Source organism: Coffea eugenioides, chromosome 4 (genome assembly GCF_003713205.1).
Source record: "Coffea eugenioides isolate CCC68of chromosome 4, Ceug_1.0, whole genome shotgun sequence".
NCBI classification, from domain to species: domain Eukaryota; kingdom Viridiplantae; phylum Streptophyta; class Magnoliopsida; order Gentianales; family Rubiaceae; genus Coffea; species Coffea eugenioides.
In genome coordinates this window covers 40,783,760-40,803,601 of record NC_040038.1, presented here as the reverse complement: position 1 = coordinate 40,803,601, position 19,842 = coordinate 40,783,760, and the positions used below count along the sequence as shown (strand labels likewise).

General features: G+C 37.6%; 1 protein-coding gene across 1 annotated transcript in view; it reads left to right on the top strand.

The window, feature by feature from the left end:
• The window catches only part of LOC113768226 ((-)-germacrene D synthase-like), a 66,399-nt gene extending 47,582 nt beyond the window's left edge, over positions 1–18,817 (top strand). The window contains exon 8 of the mRNA XM_027312498.1: positions 18,585–18,817. The gene's annotated coding sequence lies outside the window, so the exon portion shown is untranslated. The remainder of the gene's footprint in view (positions 1–18,584) is intronic.
• Positions 18,818–19,842: the final 1,025 nt, after the last annotated feature.

Below are 19,842 nucleotides of genomic sequence, written 5' to 3'. Positions count from 1 at the left end.
TCATGAGGAGACAGACCTTTTGGGTTCAAAGAATTTAGAAAGTCCTCATAATCTGCCTAGTATCTCCTATCAATAGTTTTATCACAGCTTATATATATCTGTGAAGATTTCCAGGAAATTTTGGAATCATCATCTCATTAATTTCAGCAACTGAACTATTTTTTGGACAAAGTACACATCTATTTATCATTCGATAAAGATCACATGAGTACAGATTTAGATCAGGAAATACGATCCCAAGTAATCTGGAAGATTTTACATGTAATTAGGATAAGCAGTCAAAATACATGGACAGAATGAACTACTAATAGTGCACTATATGGTTATAACCTGTCAAGCGATTCTTCTTTGTTATGATAAGGAATAACCATATGAGGTGGTAGAGATATCTGACCATGTTCATCAACAGGTTCAACACCTTCTCCTTCTCTAAGCAGAAAAGTCGAAAATGCTGAATCTAAGGCAGCTCTCATATTTGTTCCTAATTGTAGCTTACACATATGAGACCATAAATATGAATATAGAACAGTTGATTCGATCAAATCTGCTGCAGGTAGGTGTTCAATAACTGGTAGGGTTAGGCGAAAATCGCTGCCAAAACAATAGTTTTTCCTCCAAATGGTACATCAGATTCCATTATATCCATAAGAAGACAATGAAACGCCTCAATTGTTTCTCTTTTTTCCATTGAAGCCTCATCTCACAACATTAATTTATCATCAACAATCAACCTTGCAACACTGCCCTGCTTACTTAATTGACAAGTTTTTTTGTTTTGAAAAATCCAAAGGAATCTTAAACCTTGAGTGTGCAGTTCTATCACCAAGAAGGAGAGATGCTGCGACACCAGATGTGGCAACTGCAATTGCCACATATCCTTGTGAACGAAGAAAAGCGAGAAGCGCACGATATAAGAAAGTTTTACCTGTTCCACCTGGACCATCTATAAAGAAAGCTTGACCTTTTGAGCTAGATATTGAATCCAGAATTAAATCAAATGCATGCCTCTGGCCAGAATTCAATTTTTGAGGAAGAAGCAGATCTTCTGGATCATTCGGTATGGCTATTTCACTTTGAATTTCTTTGGTCAGCCGCTCACCATAATAGGATGTAAAGGAATCTTCAAGGAAATGATAATTATCAAGGTTTCTTTCCCATGTGCTCCAATGTTGCATTAATATCCTGAAGAACTTTTCTTTTAATCTCTATCGGTGTGCAGTGGCGATGCGCGGAACTTCGTTTATAATCAGAAGATAGGTGCTCTTCGAATGATTGCCAAAGATGTTTGGGATTTTTCGGAGAGCAATAAAATAGAAGCATTGCGAATAAAGACCTTAAAAAATAAGGCATCTGGAAATGAGCAGCTTCTTGTAATGCTTCTTCTATATACGAATCAGATTCCAGCAATCCTAACTGCAAACAGATTTCTCTAAAAGAGACTATTTTGTGACCTCTAACCATAAGTAAGTCATCGAACGATGTTGGTCATGAAATATGTGTGAGTATAAGCCTTAAGTAGTATCTTTTTCCTTCCCTAGGCTCAACAGTTACCAGTCTCCCTATGACCTTTCTACGACTTCTCTCTGACCATGTCTTTGTTTTTGGTGTCCATACAAAATGCTGAGGAAAATCTCTATATAAACACTTCAAATTCTGAGCTGTAGCATTTATTTTGTTCATTTTGAAAAACTCAGTCAGCATAATCTTTGAAAAATCAATTTTCCTCAAAAGATACCACAAATATGAACTTTTATCAAAAGAAACAAATTGCTGGTCAAGAAGATGAACCTGCAGGGTATAAACTGCTGGATTTATTTCTGTTAGGCGAAATTCATATATGTGTCACAAAGTTTCAGGAGGTGAAACCCAACGTCCTTGTTGGAAGCGATTAATTTCATCAATGTTACCAACAGATTCTTGATCAAGAAGATTAAAGCTGATAAGATCATGACCTTTAAAAATATATTTATAAAGGTACTTAACAAGCTTAACAATGGAGCAGATTTCAACATTCATGTGGTAATCAAATAAAGCTAATAAGTGTGGGCTGAAGGTATAACCCATCTGTTGTCGAGCTCATGCTTGCGCACCTTTATTTTTCGGCCATCATGATGCGGATACGGATGTGCAATAATTAACTTCAACCTTGGGTCAAGGATCCTTTGGTCCACATTGGCGGTCCGATGACAAGATCAAGATCCAAGAAGGTGAAGGAAGCTTTACGAGCCTTGATCATTCACCATACAAGCAAGGAGCAAGCTAGGTTTGAAGATTTGATGGACCATGAAGTTACTTTGTTCACTTGTACGTTTGAAGTGAAGGAATGATCTCATACTTGTTAGCTTAGTTGGTAGTTGTTTTAAGACTGTCTAGTTTAGTAGTTGTTAGGCGTTGAGTATTTTATTACTTATCGGGCCTTATCGGAAAGCCTTAAAGAGCTAGCTCTTTAAGCTCTTTTATGCGGACCGAATCTCTTCCAGGTTTATGTGGGCCGGATTTTGCCCTAATTTTAGCCTATAAAAAGGCACCTCTTGTAAGAGTAAAGGGGAGATTATTACAACCAGAAATCGTGAGGAATTTTCCTTCAAGTTCTTAATCGAACTTACTCCTGAATTCTTGAGTTCATGGCTTAGGATTCAAATCTGACTTTATCGATTAGCTTGTTCCCTAATCGTGGTGTCGCTTCATCCATCCTTATTTGCTTAAGGTTGCTGATTACCTTTGTGTGTCAGAGGTCTTGAGTTCATGAGAACAATCGAGTTCAATTTCTGTTGGGAGAAAAGATCCAACTCTGATAATTACAAGGTTGGGAGGTTCTAGGAGGGTCTTCCCCTAGGGTTGCCTATATCAGTTGGTAATCAGAGCATCAGGTTAATTCTCTTTTAATTGAAGTTGTTCATATCTTGTTAGTTGTCTTTTTGTCAAAAAAAAAAAACTGTAGCGATTACTGTTCATCGTTACTATTCCGAAATACTGTTCATCATACTGTAGCGTACTGTTCACGTTACTGTTCATCCGAGTCAAAAAAAAAACTGTTTGGGTGTTGTCTTTTTGTGTTTTCTGTCCAAGTTCTTGGGTTTGTTATATTTGTGTTTGGGTTGTTAGGGTTTAAAGACAAAAAAAGAAAAAAAAAAGAGTCACGTATCTTATCTTGTTTTAGTATTCAAGTTGCTAGAGTATTGCTGGAATTTTCTTTTGAGTATTGCTGAAATTCTGTTTTGCCTATTTCTTGAGAATTGGTTGTTGTTCTTGCAAACCCTAAATACCACAACGCAATTTGGGGAAGTTCTTGAGCTTCTTGAACAAATTCTTGAAGTTCTTGGACCACCAAGTCTTATTTTGAAAATTCTTGAACAATAAACCAAGAACTAGGGATTTCTTGGAATTGGCATAACCTTTCATCCGTTTTCTTGAACTTGTTGGTGTGATCTGAATTTGTGTTCCTTGAAGAGCCGGAAAAAAAAAGAAAAAAAAAAGGAAGAAGAGAAGGAATTGGCTCTCATACAAAGGAAATCAAGTTTCCAAAAAAATCGTGAGTTTCCAATTCTTGGTGGGTTCCCAAATCTTGGTTAATCTCCAAATCTTGGTTGATTTCCCAAAACTTGAGTTTCCTAATCTTGATTGGTTTCCAACTCTTGAGTTCCAATCTTGATTGAATTCCAAAGACCCCAAACGACCTCACCAGCCCCAAACACACCCAATTCCGTTTTCAAAACCAAACCAAACACCTTAGCCCAAACCGCCTTGGGAGTTCTTGAGTTTCTAAAATCGGTTGAGCTAGTTTTGCAATCCGATTTGACTGAAATTTGAGGACTGGTTCGTACATTATTTGAGCACCCCAAAAGCACCATTTATACTCCAAAATACTGACCAGAAATTCAGCAAAGCAACAGCTCAAAGAGAAAAAAAAAGTTTCAGCTTCGGGTAGAGTTTTTTCTAAGATTTGCAAAATTCTGCTTGGTGTCTTGTTACTTGCTTATAGAGTCATTAATTCTGGAATTTTTGAGAGTTTGAGTTGTTTTAAGAACTTCGAGAAGGAAAATTGAGAGTGAGTGTGTTTCCTTGAGTGATACACGAGTGCTTGCAAGGTAGACTAGGATACACTTGTTTTGCAGGTTAGACAATATGTCTCAAGAGGGGAACATGCCTGAGCCGTCTGAGACCGACGTGTCACTCAAACTGGTGCTCCAAACTCTTCAAAAACAAGCGGAGAGACATGAATTTGCGATGGAGAAACATGAATTTGCGATGGCACAAATATCCGACAGGTTGGCTGCCATTGAGATGCGAGGTGCCGGAGATACCCACCATAGGGTTTCGAGTGTTCAGAGTGCTGATCATGATGCGGATGATGAGGGGTATCATTCTCACACCTCATTTCGATCAAGGAGAAGCCAAGAGGGAGCGAGGGAAGGTCGAGGCCGACCCAGGAGAACCGATGACAATCTTGGTTCGATCAAGACCAAGATGCCTACCTTTCATGGGAAAAATGATCCTGAAGCTTACTTGGATTGGGTTAGACGAGTTGAGCAAGTGTTTGAAGTCCACAACTACTCTGAAGAGAAAAAGGTGAAACTTGCAGCTATTGAATTTCAAGATTATGCATCTATTTGGTGGGGGCAAGTATGTGCCACAAGGAGGAGAAATAGGGAACAACCAATTGACACTTGGACTGAAATGAAGCAAGTGATGAGGAAACGATTTGTACCCTCCCATTATACTGCGGACTTGTACAATCGGCTCCAACGAGAGAACGAATCTCTCAAGAGAATGGGTTCCATGCAATCTACCTCTTTAAAGCCAGTTTATACAAGAGATGACAAGAAGGTTCATTCAACATTTTCTAGGACTAAACCTAGAGTTGAACCACCTCATGCGGAGTCATTTTGGGAGACATATCAACGTCTTCTACACCAAAAACAAATGGAGTCAAATGGATGCTATCAAAGTGAGTTTTCTAAGAAGGAGATAGCTGACCCTATTCCCAACAAAGGAGTATCTCATCCTATTGAACCATTTGTTGAGGAGGTTGATGATGAGAAAACAATCGAGGGCGTTAAACTAGATAAAGAGATGGAAAAATCTGATGAGATGAGTGGTAAAAAGGAAGAAAAGAGAGAAAGTGAGACGATTTTGAGCAAAAATGTGAGGGCTTATTGTTTTTCTAACGAACTTACCTTTGCTTTATTTAGTGTTTCTTCATTTGTGCAGATTAAGCAAAGTCAAGTGAAGTTAGTCATGCCATGCTCCATTCCAAAGTCACTTGTACAATTCACTAGTTTCCATGGAGTTTGTCTTTTAGGAATTAAATCTATTTGGGATCACCTCATGGAACAATTTCAATTCAAATCTGTCCATACCAAAGGGGAATCAATTCAAACCAACCATGAAGGGAGAATTCCAAACTTTGACTCTCATTTACTACCTATGGTTCATTCTTCATCTTTACCTTCTTTTGAGTATAATTTCCATCCTAACACTTGTATTTCTGATGCAGATTTTGAAGGAAAGTGTAAAAGGCTAGCAATGCCTCCTCAAGTTGAATCAATTGGTGGAAGGAATAATGAAGTGGCAAAGGGAGTATTCACATTTAAAACTTGTTCTATACCTTCTTACCATTTAGTTGATAATGTACCATTACTTCTTTACCCGATTTCTAATTTGTTTCAAGTTGAAGGTTATTTTGTTTTTGTAGGTTGTAAAGCTGTCCAAAATTTTTCAGTTTTGATTAAAGACTTACAACCTGATTTCGTGCTTATTCCAACTAAAGGTGGTGATCTTTCATGCTTAGTCACACAACTAAAAGCTGGTGGCCAAGTGCTCAATTTGTCAACTTCAACTTGTGCTAGTTCGAGTAACCCTCATGAAGTGAAATTCAATTGTTTGCTACCTTATATGTTGGAAGATGAGAAATTGTGTGTCACGCAAGATCCCAAAGCTGTCCTTCACAAGTTGTTTAGTGCCTCATCCATGCAACAAGTTACTCCCATTTTATCCAAGCAAGATGATTCAAATCAATGTCAACTAGTGCTGGATTTTACACCTTTGCACAATCAAGCTGTCAATGTGAAGATCCATGACCAAAGACTAATTAGAGAGTTTTGGATTGCCACTTGGGATTTTCACACGCCTTACACAAGCTCTTTCCTACCTTGGCGCATGTCCTTGTTTGAGCGCTTCCCGAAGCTGACCAAACGACATGCAACATGGCTCGTAGTCATTCGTCTACTTCCAACACTGCTGTCCTTTAAGCGCACCATCGATTTGTGGACAACTCACTTTCAAGAGGAGACTTTGAAGATTCGAGGACGAATCTTTTCGAGGAAAGAGGGAATGATGCGGATACGGATGTGCAATAATTAACTTCAACCTTGGGTCAAGGATCCTTTGGTCCACATTGGCGGTCCGATGACAAGATCAAGATCCAAGAAGGTGAAGGAAGCTTTACGAGCCTTGATCATTCACCATACAAGCAAGGAGCAAGCTAGGTTTGAAGATTTGATGGACCATGAAGTTACTTTGTTCACTTGTACGTTTGAAGTGAAGGAATGATCTCATACTTGTTAGCTTAGTTGGTAGTTGTTTTAAGACTGTCTAGTTTAGTAGTTGTTAGGCGTTGAGTATTTTATTACTTATCGGGCCTTATCGGAAAGCCTTAAAGAGCTAGCTCTTTAAGCTCTTTTATGCGGACCGAATCTCTTCCAGGTTTATGTGGGCCGGATTTTGCCCTAATTTTAGCCTATAAAAAGGCACCTCTTGTAAGAGTAAAGGGGAGATTTATTACAACCAGAAATCGTGAGGAATTTTCCTTCAAGTTCTTAATCGAACTTACTCCTGAATTCTTGAGTTCATGGCTTAGGATTCAAATCTGACTTTATCGATTAGCTTGTTCCCTAATCGTGGTGTCGCTTCATCCATCCTTATTTGCTTAAGGTTGCTGATTACCTTTGTGTGTCAGAGGTCTTGAGTTCATGAGAACAATCGAGTTCAATTTCTGTTGGGAGAAAAGATCCAACTCTGATAATTACAAGGTTGGGAGGTTCTAGGAGGGTCTTCCCCTAGGGTTGCCTCTCTTCTTTTATAACATGCATAGGTGTCCTCGCTATGAACTGTATAAGGTGCAAAATTCTTAGGATAATGATTTCTGCATCTACCGTCTCTCATGCAGGAGCTCTGCTTATCCTTGTCATCACACGGTCCATGAATCATATGCTTAATGATAAGGAAATATAAATGCCTATCCTTCTCAGGGTCCGGTATTTAGGTAGAAACAATTCTGTTGTATGATTCGGGATTCAATAGTTTGTTGCCTGATTTAAGAATAAATAGCAAATGAGCATGTGGAAAGCCTCGTTTTTAGAATTCAATAACATAGATACAGGCTGCAACCTCTCCGAAAATCTGTTTCTTAAGAAGCTTGACCTTTAACATTTCAAACTTAGCACTAACAACTCTAGCCAGCAAATCAAGCCTATCCTGTGATTTTTCATGGTACTGAAGATTCTGCTGAATTTCTTTCCACATCAGATTGCAAGTCATGGTAAGGAACATGTCAGGTTTGTCATACTTCTGAACTAAGATCATTGCATCAAGATATCTTCTCCTCAACAGAAATAATGTATAAATATAAGAAATAGACATGCCTATATCTTCAATACTGAATAAGTCTGAAGGATTCTGGGCAGAAGAGAAATCAACATGAACATCCGGGTCATAAGTATATAGTTTTTTCCTTTTTGAGTATACCCTCTTGATCCCATGATGCCAACCAGATTCATCTCTAGGGAACAAAAGAGGATATTGAAGCGGATCGTAACATGCATATTATGATTGGACCCTATAACTTGCGTTTGAATGGCAATAAACCTAAATGTGGGAGCTCTTCTCAACTAACTCATCATTTATCTCGGTCTATATAGCGGCCACTTGAGAGGCAATAGGAAGATTAAAGACACGCTGATCTAGACCAAAATAACACTTAAGAACTATAGTATGGCTTTCAAGGGCTGGAACATCCCTAAGATCTTTAAAAAATCTGGTATAAGGATTTTTTTGCAGGATTGTCACCAGCAGCTTGAGAGTGGTCGGCCAAAGCCTATCAGAATTCTAAACTCTATTTGCGAGCTCCTGATGATTTATCAGACGGAGAGATTAGATCATCCAAGAAGTGATACACTTGGCCTTGGACCCGAAACGTATAAACCCCTTCTATTTTTTTTTTGTCAATTCACGATCATATCTAGCACCATAAGACTTGAATGCTACATTATTATTATATGTACGGGAGTTCTTCCTAAAGTGCTCACATTCCTCATCATTACCAATGAATAGGCGTTTAAGAGCATAAGGCATAGCAGGAGCAACACCAGAGATTTCACCCTCAAAGCAACAAAAAGAAAGAGGTTCTGAAGGAAAGCATTTAGCACCACAATGTTCACAATTTGGAGCAACAGGAAGAATAATAGAATGAGTCGGAATACTTTCTAGATGAGCTAATCCGGAAGGCGGATGCTGAAGATTGCTTCCTGGAAAGATCTGAACATTATGACAGAAGTATACAGATATGGCTAATGGGCATGATTATAAACAGAAGTAGGTAGGTGGTTTCTTTGTAACACTGAACAGCTAGGATCTTTTCTTAAAACTGACAAGCTTGAATTCAGCGTGATACAGAATAAAACATGGTGGACACCAGTACAAATACCAAATCCATTATTTTGATAGCTGAGAATATAAAAGGTTTCTGCTGAAAGTGAATAGCAGAAAAATTGTCAAAGGACATAAAGAAAACAGTCAAACTAGGCATCACTAAGAAACCCGAATAAAATAGCTGGTACGGAGTACAAATGGGCGGCTGGTATGGAGTAGAAATGCACACGCATTTGTATTCCATACAAGAAAAGTCTGATAAGCCAAAACAGGAGGCAAAAGAAATGAGTTCTTAATAGGCCACTAACAGAAAGTAAATATAAACAGATGACATAGAAGGAGGCAGGGAAAAAGCTGGGGAATATAAAAATGAGGGGCATGCAAATTATAATTATACCTTGAAAAAGTAGCGATGGAACACAAGTTGATGTAACACAAGAATCTGAAGTAACATATTCTAACTGATTAATCAGCAAATCATTCTTGTTATCATTTAAAGAGACCGAACTCGGCAGGGAACTATCCACATCATCAACCAAAAGAACACCAGTTTGAGTATAACCTAATGGAGTCCTAGACAAATACTCTCGGCTATTTTGGCTAGGCCTCTGAAATCGAACTGCTTCAACAGAAGAAGGCACAGTGGTGCCTCTCCTTTTTGCAGTGTTGTGTTCTCACCGGCGACGAAGGAGGTCAGCTTTCTGACTATGTGAAATTTTCACATACCTTTTACGCCTCTTAGCATTTTTATCCATCCTTAGATAATGTGCATTGGAAAGGTATCAAAATAGAAAGCACGAAAAAATTTCTTTGTAAGAAAACACGTAGAAGACAGTAAAAAGGCGAACAGAAGGGAGCACAAGAATACACAGTTCAAGTTAAGCGTATAAAAGGGAAGAAAACATAGCATGTAATCCAATGGCACAACTCAAGCAGTAAAAAGGGGGGAAGGAAATGGAGAAGCAAGCGATAACAATAACAACAAGAATAGAAAAAAATACACTAGCTTGATGTGAAAGTAAGCAGAAGAGAAAATACCTGAAGTAATAAACAGAGGATAACAGAAGAACAAGCTAGAGGACGCAGCTGAAACAGGTCTACATAAGTAAAACGAATCGAAAGTAAAAAAGATGTCGAAAAGAAACCTTATGATAGAATGAGAAGTAGCTGTACAAAGGCACAAGTAACAATAAATAAATTATGGGAAAAGAAAGCAAGAAAGAGTGTAAGAGCAGCATATAAAAGGCAACTGGAAAAAAAAAAGAGAAACAAAAGGGAAATACAGCTTGGTTTAGCAAAAATTCAGAGGGGAGGGGGGTGCCTGTGCAAAGAAAAGCGGAGGTGAACTATTTCTAACCAAGAGGATTTAATTGGTTGGAGCTGTAATGGACAACAGTCGGTGGGAAAAGAAAATGCAAACCAGAAGCCAACGAGCAGAGGGCGGCGCAGAGGAGGAAAGGTGGGGAAACGTACAAAGGAGATAAAAATAGATCAATAAAAGAGCAGGGGAGGTCACCTGGCGCAGTGGAATGGGCAACGATGAGGAGCAGCAACAACAGCAAAACAGGAACAAAAGAGCAAATTTCAGATTTTGTGGGGAGAAGTAATGAGAAGAAACAACATGGTTCATGATGGCAACCACCTAATCGTCCAGAAGGCAAGAGGAGAGAGCAGGTGGAGAAGACGTGTAAGGGATTGAAAGACACAGTAATTTCTGAGCGGAAGTAGCTGCAGGGTGTGGAGAAAGAGGGGAAAAGAAGCGTGGAGAAAGCAAAATAGTAGCAAAAAGAAGGAGAAGAAAAGACGGAGGAAGAAGAGGTGAGAGGAAAAATGAGGTGTGGGGAAGATAAATTTTGTAGAACATCAATTTGTGGCGGAGGAAGGAAGGAAAAGAACGTAGAGAGGAGTCGATAGAGAGGAGCATCAATTTGTGGCAGGATGGAGCCGGTAGAGAGGAGCCTGATGAGCGGGCAGAGAGGGTGCTGACGACCTCAACCAAACGGCTGCAAAAAACCGCAGTACAGAAATAGTATCAAGGAAAGACGGGGTTTCCAAGTGGGAAGACCTGCAAGGGCGGAAAGTAAACAGTAATGTGTGAGCGGGAGCAGCTTCAGGATGTAGAGGAAGCTAAAACTGAGAGAGGTTGCTGACGACCTCAACCAACCGCCTGCAGAAAATCACAGTAGAGTTAAACACTGCCAAGGAAAGAGACAGAAGCAAGACCGTGGCCGAAGGAAAGATCAGGTGCAACGAGCACACTTGGCAACCAATCAATTCGCGCCACGTCACCATCAAGCCTATCCCATCTCACCACGCGGAGGACGACCACATCCGACGTGGATCCCGGGCATTCATCCTTAGTCTATATGGTTAATGAATACCCTTTGAAGGATATAATGAAGCTAGTATTATTTGTGAGGGCAATAATATCCATACACCCCTAATTGATGTGTCTATGCCCCTTTACTACCTTTTATCTGTACTATATTAGTTCAAATCATCATTTTAACTGATTGATCATCAAAACAAAGGATTGATAGACAAAGATCTTTATTTGTGGCACGCATGTTTTCTTAGTATTGGGATGGCAAACCATTTTTTCTAACTGACAATGTTGTGTTGTTTGATGAGTAGAATAACTCAGTACTGTTGTGGTTCTTTGGGCGTTGGGGTGGTTGTATGGGATGACAATGGTTCATTTGTAGCTAGTCTTGCCAAACATACTTTGGGAATCAGGAGAGTAGACTAGAAAACGATTTCTTGCCTCCTCATTCGAGAAAAAAATTAAAATAATAAAAACAAGTGTTCATTGTGTATTAATTTTGGCTAAATTATTACATGTCGGAATCCGGGGATTAGACTAGGAATTGATTCCCCATATAATGGGATGAAAATTTACCAAAGTATGATGAATGTCACGAGGGAAATTATTTTGGACTGAAATGGAATCACTTAATTCATGACCGTCAATTCTCCTAATTTTTCTGTTAACAAACGCTAGAGTAGCTTGGACTTGAGAACTACAACAAGTGGGTTCAATTTTCAATAGGTATATGCTTGTATTTCAACTTTTAGAAATTGAGAGACCTTAATCTCATGTGACCTCTATGACAAATCTTCCCCAATGTTTCACCGGAACCTCAATTTGAAGTGTAAATCAAACTCTGCTTGAACTACAAGAAAATGATTCATTGCCAACATGCAACGGTGCTCACCCATCATCACCAATCACAAAAGATTGCCTCTTTGATTTTTAAGATTTGAGAAAGGCCTTCAAATACATGAGTTGTAGTTTACAAGAGTCGTGCTAGATCTATAACAAAAAAAAATTGTCAATTAGGTAGGCTAAATCCTCAAAATATTGTCAATTTCTGAAAAAATCAACCAAATGCGAGTCATCAAACTATGCCCGTCGCACCATGGGCTCTAGATTTTCACAAAAAAAAAAAGCTACATGGCGTGATGGCCCCACAAAATTTTTTTTAAGAACTTGTCAAGCCATCGCGCCACCATGGCACGACGGCTAACAGGATTTTTCGTGCTTGTCTGTCCCGTCGTGTACGCATTTTTTTTTGTTTTTCTTGAGAAAAATTGTGTATAGAAATTTATAAAATAAGAATTAGGGTCGGTAAAACCATTTTATCAAGCGTAGAAGTGTTTAGGGTTTACACATTATAAATATTTGTACGATTTACAAATTAGCAAAGTGACGGTTTGTTAATATTAACTTTGTTCATATAGTCTTCTATCACTTAGTTGTATCAAATTAGGGTTTATGGTTTAGGGTTTACAATTTACAAATTAGGGTTTAGGGTTTACAAAACCAACTATAATTGTATAGAAGTAGAAAAATTACTACTTGAATTGCAATTTTTTATATTTAGAAATTTATATAAAATGTAATTGTGTTAAAAAATTAATAGTATCTTTGTAGAAATAAAGAATGTTTCTATAAAATGCACAGAGAGTAAATGTGCTCTTATAGGTCATTATTTGATATACGATACTCATATTTAACGATTAAAAAAATCAAATTGATCATAGAGTTACTTATGCCTTTTTATCTATTAAATTAATGTACCCTTCTCTGGTATTGTAAGGTTTCATAAAATACCGTGTACTTTTCAATTTTGAAAATATTTAATGTTGTTCAATCATAAAGCGACTGGATTAAACACAAAAATCAATGTCAAGATGGATGAAGTTTAAAACATTGTTGAAAAAAGAACAATATCAACGCCTCGTTTGTTGTTTGCCTTTATCTTTGTCCTTAACATATTCACGACCCTAACAATTGCTTTGCCCTTAACATGTTAAAATGATTTTACCGACCCTAATTCTTATTTCACGAATTTCTATACACAATGTTTCTTAAGAAAAAAAAAGGAAAATCTTGTCAATCATCGCGCTACCATGGCACAACGGCTTGACAGGTTCTTAAAAAAAAAATTTGTGGGCCAATTGCGTTAAGCTTTAAAAAAAAAAATTTAGAGCCCGTTAGTTTGGTGCTATGCTTTTGCAAACCCGCATTTGGTTGATTTTTTTAGCAATTGACAATATTTTGAGGATTTAGCCCCACGAATTAAAGAACTTGGTTCAAGGTTTCATAGTCGTGGTTTTGGTCTTGTCGGTAGTGATATTGTACTATGTTCAATTATTCCGCTCACCAAAAATCCGCTATCCACTTACATCAAAACAACCAAATTAAGCTTCTTATAACCCTCCATCCTCGAAAACGGACCGGCCAACAACCACAGGTCAGATTCATATAAGTTTTAATTTCCCAAGTGATGCCCCTGCCGGAGTAGCTCAGTTGGTTAGAGCGTGAGGCTGTTAACCACAAGGTCGAAGGTTCAAGCCCTTCCTCTAGCGAAAGCTTTACTGTAACAGGTTCTGCAGGATTAATTGATAATCCTTTTTATTGAGTTTGATAAACTTTCTATTTAACAAGTGATAATCCTATTTCTTAGTCAAAGCTGATGAAAACTTTCTATTGATACTTCATTCCTATTTCTCCAGTTGCATTTGATAATCCTTTTTGGCAAACCTACATAATTGTAGATGAAAATTTTGATACTTCATTTGAGCACAGCTTGTGCTCGAGTTGTATCGATGCTTCATTAGTTACTCTTTATTCATACGTGGTTTCAAGTCAACTTGATTTCATCAGTAACTCTTTATTCATCACAATATCATATATGCAAAAGAGCCATTGGTCCCATTTTCTGTGATCTAAGTATTATCATCTCTGAAAGACATAACTCCTTTGCCCCAACTGAACATCAAAATGATGCTCCAGTTGTTGTTCACTGGAAGACCCTATGACAAGTAGTATATTGGGACCATGATTCGAAGACTCGGCCGAGTCATCACCGTCTCGGCCTAGTTCGAGACGAGACCGCGACGAAACGATAATTGATCCTCACTACAACAAAAATGGCCTTTAACGGCATTTAAAAGTGTCAGTATAGATAATCTAACCTGACACTTTATCTATCCTCACACCTAGGGCGAGTGTTGTCCCTTCCAATGTGGGGATAGACTCATACTATTCAACATGTCAGGAAAACTATGCTGTTATAACATCCTATCTGCCAACAAAAATCCCTTTTCTTGATAATTGAAAGTGTCAGGATAGGTATAGTACAACATTAGAATATCGAATTCTATGCTGACACTTTTAATTGTCAGGAGTTTTTCTTTTTTTTGAGATAGAAGCAACCTGCAGGTAATGCTCTCTGCTATACATTCCGTCAATCAGAAACCCAAAGGACTTTTAAAATTATCCCAAAGAACAGAATGCATATAAGATACTATATATGCTATGATGCAAAAATCTAAAAACATCAAACTTTAGCAGTACTGTGATTATGAGAACTGAAAATGCCAATTCCCATAAGCAAGAGGAGATTTGTCATCATGTTTCATACATCAAAAGCAGAATGCAAATGAAACTAAATGATATACAAGCCAACACACAGTGGAATGCAAGCGCACTTTGTCTATAGCAATAACAATTCGCACTCCAGCTGCTTTGGCATGAGCAATGGCCTCTTCTGTTTGAGGTCGAATTCCATCATCAGTAGCAACTACAATAACAGCAATGTCTATTACTCTGGCTCCACGAGCTCTCATTGCTCGAAATCCCTATCCAACCATTTTTACAGTTATGTTAGATAATTCATCTTGACAAAGGCCTTTTAAGATATGTCTGCAAAATCTCCAAGAAGAGCATTTGACATAAAAATTTTAAAAAAAGAAAAAAAAACACTTGCATGAATAAGCAGTTAAAAGTTAGAACCAGTGCTACATCATTAATTACCTCATGTCCAGGGGTGTCAAGGAAAACACAAGTCTGTGGCTTGCCATCAAAAGGTACTTGTACCTTGTATGCCCCCATGCCTTGAGTAATTCCACCTACTTCAGATGCTACCACCTACAGTAGGTTGTCTAAGATTTAGTTCCCAGCTATTCAAGTATCATAACATAAGACAGAATAGCCGATATCTTTAATGTTGTGGAAGTCAATTCAAATCGATAATGGCTATTGGACAAATAATGTACCTCTCAATTGTGAACATTGGCAATTAACATAATCAGAGTATTCTCTTATACTTTCTTTTTCTGAGCTCGGTAATCCAAGAAAGTGGTGGTATGACCAACTCAATATTTAAACGATAAACGTAAAAGGGTTTATGTAATAAAATAAAAATATTTAAATATTGTTATAAAAAAGGGGCTTTTTAAAAAAGATTTTGGTTATGGGGAAACAATAAAAGGTCTAAGAGAGACTCTCCTAAAATTTGTATCCACATTAACTGATGGACGCCCCACACAAAATGTTCATAGGCAACAATCAAATAACAAAGAATCCTGATGCCTACTATGATTCTACATTTTTTCAAGCTTCATTCTGGTGGCCTAAAATCTAGTACTTCCCTTCAAGAGATCACCTCATTTAGAATGCAAATTGACAACATTGACAATAGTCAGTCCAGATGTTCTAAAAATCAGACATACGATCATTATATAACTGAGATGGCTGCATAAAAGGTTTAAGAAATGCGGTATAGAATTATTCCTCATAGTACAATCAATTAGATTGCTGAATCCGAACTACGTGAACCACCTTTACAATTAAGGTCATTAGAGCAGCTAAAGGAAAGATACATACAGAGAAAAAAGAAGGGAGTGGTGAAGAGATGGACGAAATTAAGCCAGCCGCAGCCAATAACATCACTCAAAGAGGTCAATAAAAAATCTTGTTTTGAGGTTGTGAGTCAGTATATATTTCGAACATCTACTCATCTAGCACCCACCTTTATCCCAGCCAAAGTCTCTGTTTTTACTAGCTTACTAGAGTTAATCACCTTCTTTCTTACATACTTGCAAAATTCTAACTACAACGTATTTTCGTTATCCATCTAGAGTCAATTTTCCCTTCACAATAAAAAATGTAAACTAGCAATCCATAGTTTGTTTGATGTTTATATGACATACAGCTATGCTATGACTAATTATAAGCCGAGCATTCGATTCATAATTAGCCTGTAGCATATACCAAGAATAAACATAACTGAGAACAAATTTCACAGGATATTAACTTTGCAGCTAAATGGAAACCTGACATATCCAAGATAAATGTTATGTTTAATTCCTCATCTCCCACACCGCCCACCCCTAGATCCCAAATTTATAACAGACATTGGGCTAACGAATATTGCCAAACTTCCAATGCATATAGTACAAAATACTTATATAAATCCAGTAATCAAATTCATAAAGAAAGTTAAAACGCTGTCAAGCACCAGAGAAAAAAAATAGAAACAGGACATCTTTTGCCTCCAAAAAGTCATTCCCATTAGCTGCAAAAAATGGAAGACCTGCTTCACCAGCTATAGCTTTTGCAAGAAGAGTTTTCCTAGTTCCAAGGTGGCTATGGACAGTAGCGTCATGAAGCCTAGTATTAAGCAAACCACAGCAGTCCTGGAGAATATTGCTGCACCTCAAAAACACCAATATTACAACCAGAGTACCTTGTCTCTGGCATCTTTTTCACTGCAGAAAAGTTACTCTGAATTGGCTTTAAAACCGTGGAACATACCTTTGAATTTTGAAGTACCAAGACTGCTTACTGAACCTAGCCAGTTCCCTCTTAACAGTGGATTTCCAATGAAACTGAAAAGGGAAGAAAAAGGAATAAATGTCAAAAGATCACCTATATTCCTTCTTGGTAAGCAAAGAAGTAGACATCACCTATATGAAGCCCAACTTGCCACATACTTGTCAGGTGGAAACCTTGAGAAGTTTCTGCCTACGGGGATAACCCCAACAAAATTGTTATAAGAAACATTCATGTGGAAGAGATTTATCAATAACTGCATATGCTTCAAATGAAAGAAAACAAAGGTAGGATGGACTCACAATGTGGCAAGGCTTAAACAACTGGTTAGTTGATTAGAAATTTCTCCATTGAGATTATTATGATTTAGAATACTGCAACAATAACACCCAGACAACAATTTATGATGATATTTACTAAGAAATCATAACATTTTATGCACCTCACCAAAGGTTTGCTTTCTACTTGACATTTTATCGAACAAGTTATGGACAACAAATCCATAACAAAATAGTCACATTCCACAAGTAGACAACCGAGATGAATAAAGCTAATGCACAAAAGGACGGTGGACTACTTGGACCAGTTAGTTACACTTATGCTTTTAGTGTTCGATGAATTGCCTCAAAAAAAATTTCTTGGAGTTAATGTTTGATAAGCTATATTCTATAGAACGAAAAAAAGAAAAAACATGGAAAAACAAAGAAAGAGACATTATGACATTCACACATACAAGTATTGTCTGGATTCAACCCAAAAACGAAAGTGGTGCTTGAATTGATGCCCCTAAATCCTAAAAAAAAGAGGAGAAAATGAAGAATTTGAGAGTTGGATTAATCAATTACGTAGTTTAAATGAGTAACTCGGATGATATGATCAGTTTCTAATTCACTCATGATTGCGTGTGCCAAATGAAGTATGATATAAAGGTACACTCCCATTGGAATATTTTCCAATTGTTAACTTCCACCAATCTACCTCAACTGATGATAGGTGATTATAAGCTCGATATATAGCAATTGATGTCATCTCTGCTATGCATTTAGTATTTTCCAAATCAGTTGTTAAACGTACTCAAAAAATAGGGGGCGGGAGACCTCGGGTCAGGAGAGGACCCGGAGAGTGAGGTTGACCATCTACAGATCCTTGGTGCCGGAGATGGAGGAGAAAGTGTGGAGAAGGGTACGGATGTCAAAGATGAAGGGCTTCTGGAGCCAAGGGATGAGGAAGTGAGTACCCTCTCCAATGGTGTCATCGATGACACCGCGGAACTGGTCGAAGAGGACAGCCCGCTGCCCTCCGTCGACAATGTAGAAGGAGGAGTTTAGGATGGTGGCGCCGATACCCAAACCAAAGGCGGCACGGGCTATGTTGGTCAGGAACGAAACTGCTGCCTGGCTGCTACCCATTTTTCCCACCAACTAAGTCGGAATCTGACAATAGAGAGACAGAGAGAAGGGGAGGAGGGGCTGGAAATAGTGGAGCCGGAAAATGAAAATTTTCACCAAGTGTTTTAACCAAGTGTTTTGGCCGGGAGAATGAAAATTTTGAGTATTTTACAGCAAATGAATCTTCCGCCAAAATCAAACGATGCCGTTTTGTATGTTTCTTTTTTTTATACATCTCACATTTTCTCAAGTGTCATGTTAGGTAGTCTAAAAGCACATTATTATTTTTGTATCTGATAAAATAAAAAAAATTTAGAGTATATATTATTGAGTTGATAATAAGTGTCATGATAGGAGTGCTATAATTACACAAACCAGCAAGTGTCCTTATAAACATGTCAGGAAAGGTCATTTTTGTTGTAGTGCCTAAGGAAGTCGTTAATGGCACTCTAAGCATATAATCTCTTTTGAGGGGAAGAAAAAGATGAAGTTTTATTGGAATAAAAGTGGAATGCATTGACCTTCCCCTATTTGTAGTAGTTAGTTTTGTGAGTTGGTCAGGACATGTGTGAAGTTCAAAGTTGTTATTTATTTGATTAATAGGTTGCATAATTGCATTTTGAGGATTTTCTTTTCTTTCATGTCTTCTTATGTTAAACATGGGATTGTATTCTATATTAGTAGATCTTGACTAGCCTATTGAAGTCAATAGGCACATAATCTTGTATGAGCCAAAAAAGAAATAAAGAAATTTATAGTTACAAATTTACTTGATTGCGCTTTACTTAATCTTGTTTTCTTGGGGTATCCCAAAATGATTTTAGTTTAATACCTTGTTATTGATTAGACTTAATCACTGAATATACTAATAGAATTATAACATGACCCTTATTTGTTTCATGGAGAAACTTTATTATGTAAAGACAATTTTTTTTTTAAAAAAAAAGGCTTTCTGCCTTGTTATGTTCTCTCTTCTTAACATATATATTTGTTTGTTTAGGTATTCAAAACTAAATTTCTCTTTCAACCTTAGTTCTTACTTACTAACCGAAACGTAGATGAGTTAACATACTAACATATATTTGGATATATCAATCTAAATACGTAGTTTGTCTCCTAAGAACAAACTATTTACCATTTGGGATCACAAAGACATGCTGCTACCTAATGACTACAAAGACATGCTCCCCCGTTTTGACATCTATTTTTTTTCCCTTCTCCTTCATAGACCAACAACCAATTGCCACTATTATTTCTACCTCCATCTAATCCGTAAACCCTTGTATTATTTAGAACCAATTGCTGTGTCCTTCTTTTATTCTTTACACATACGCACTGTTCCCGGATAGTGACAACTAAGTTGTAGATATTGGTTTTGATTTTGAAGTTCCTTTGCAATTACTTGTGGCTTTTGTGTTATTGCTAAGAAACTAGAGAAGAATTTCATGCAAAATTAGAGGCCATGTTTAATATATCATAACTATAAATTGCTTAAAACAGGCACCGGTAAGAGAATTATAAAGTAGGGAATTTGAGGGCCATGGTCAGTGTGGAAGGTTGTAGTCGCTAATAATTCTCTTCATTCTTGCTTCCATGATGACGTTCAAAGGTTTAATTTCTTTAATTTTCTATTTAGGTTAGTGCACTGATACATTGCACTACTAATAGTTCTCTATTTTTTGG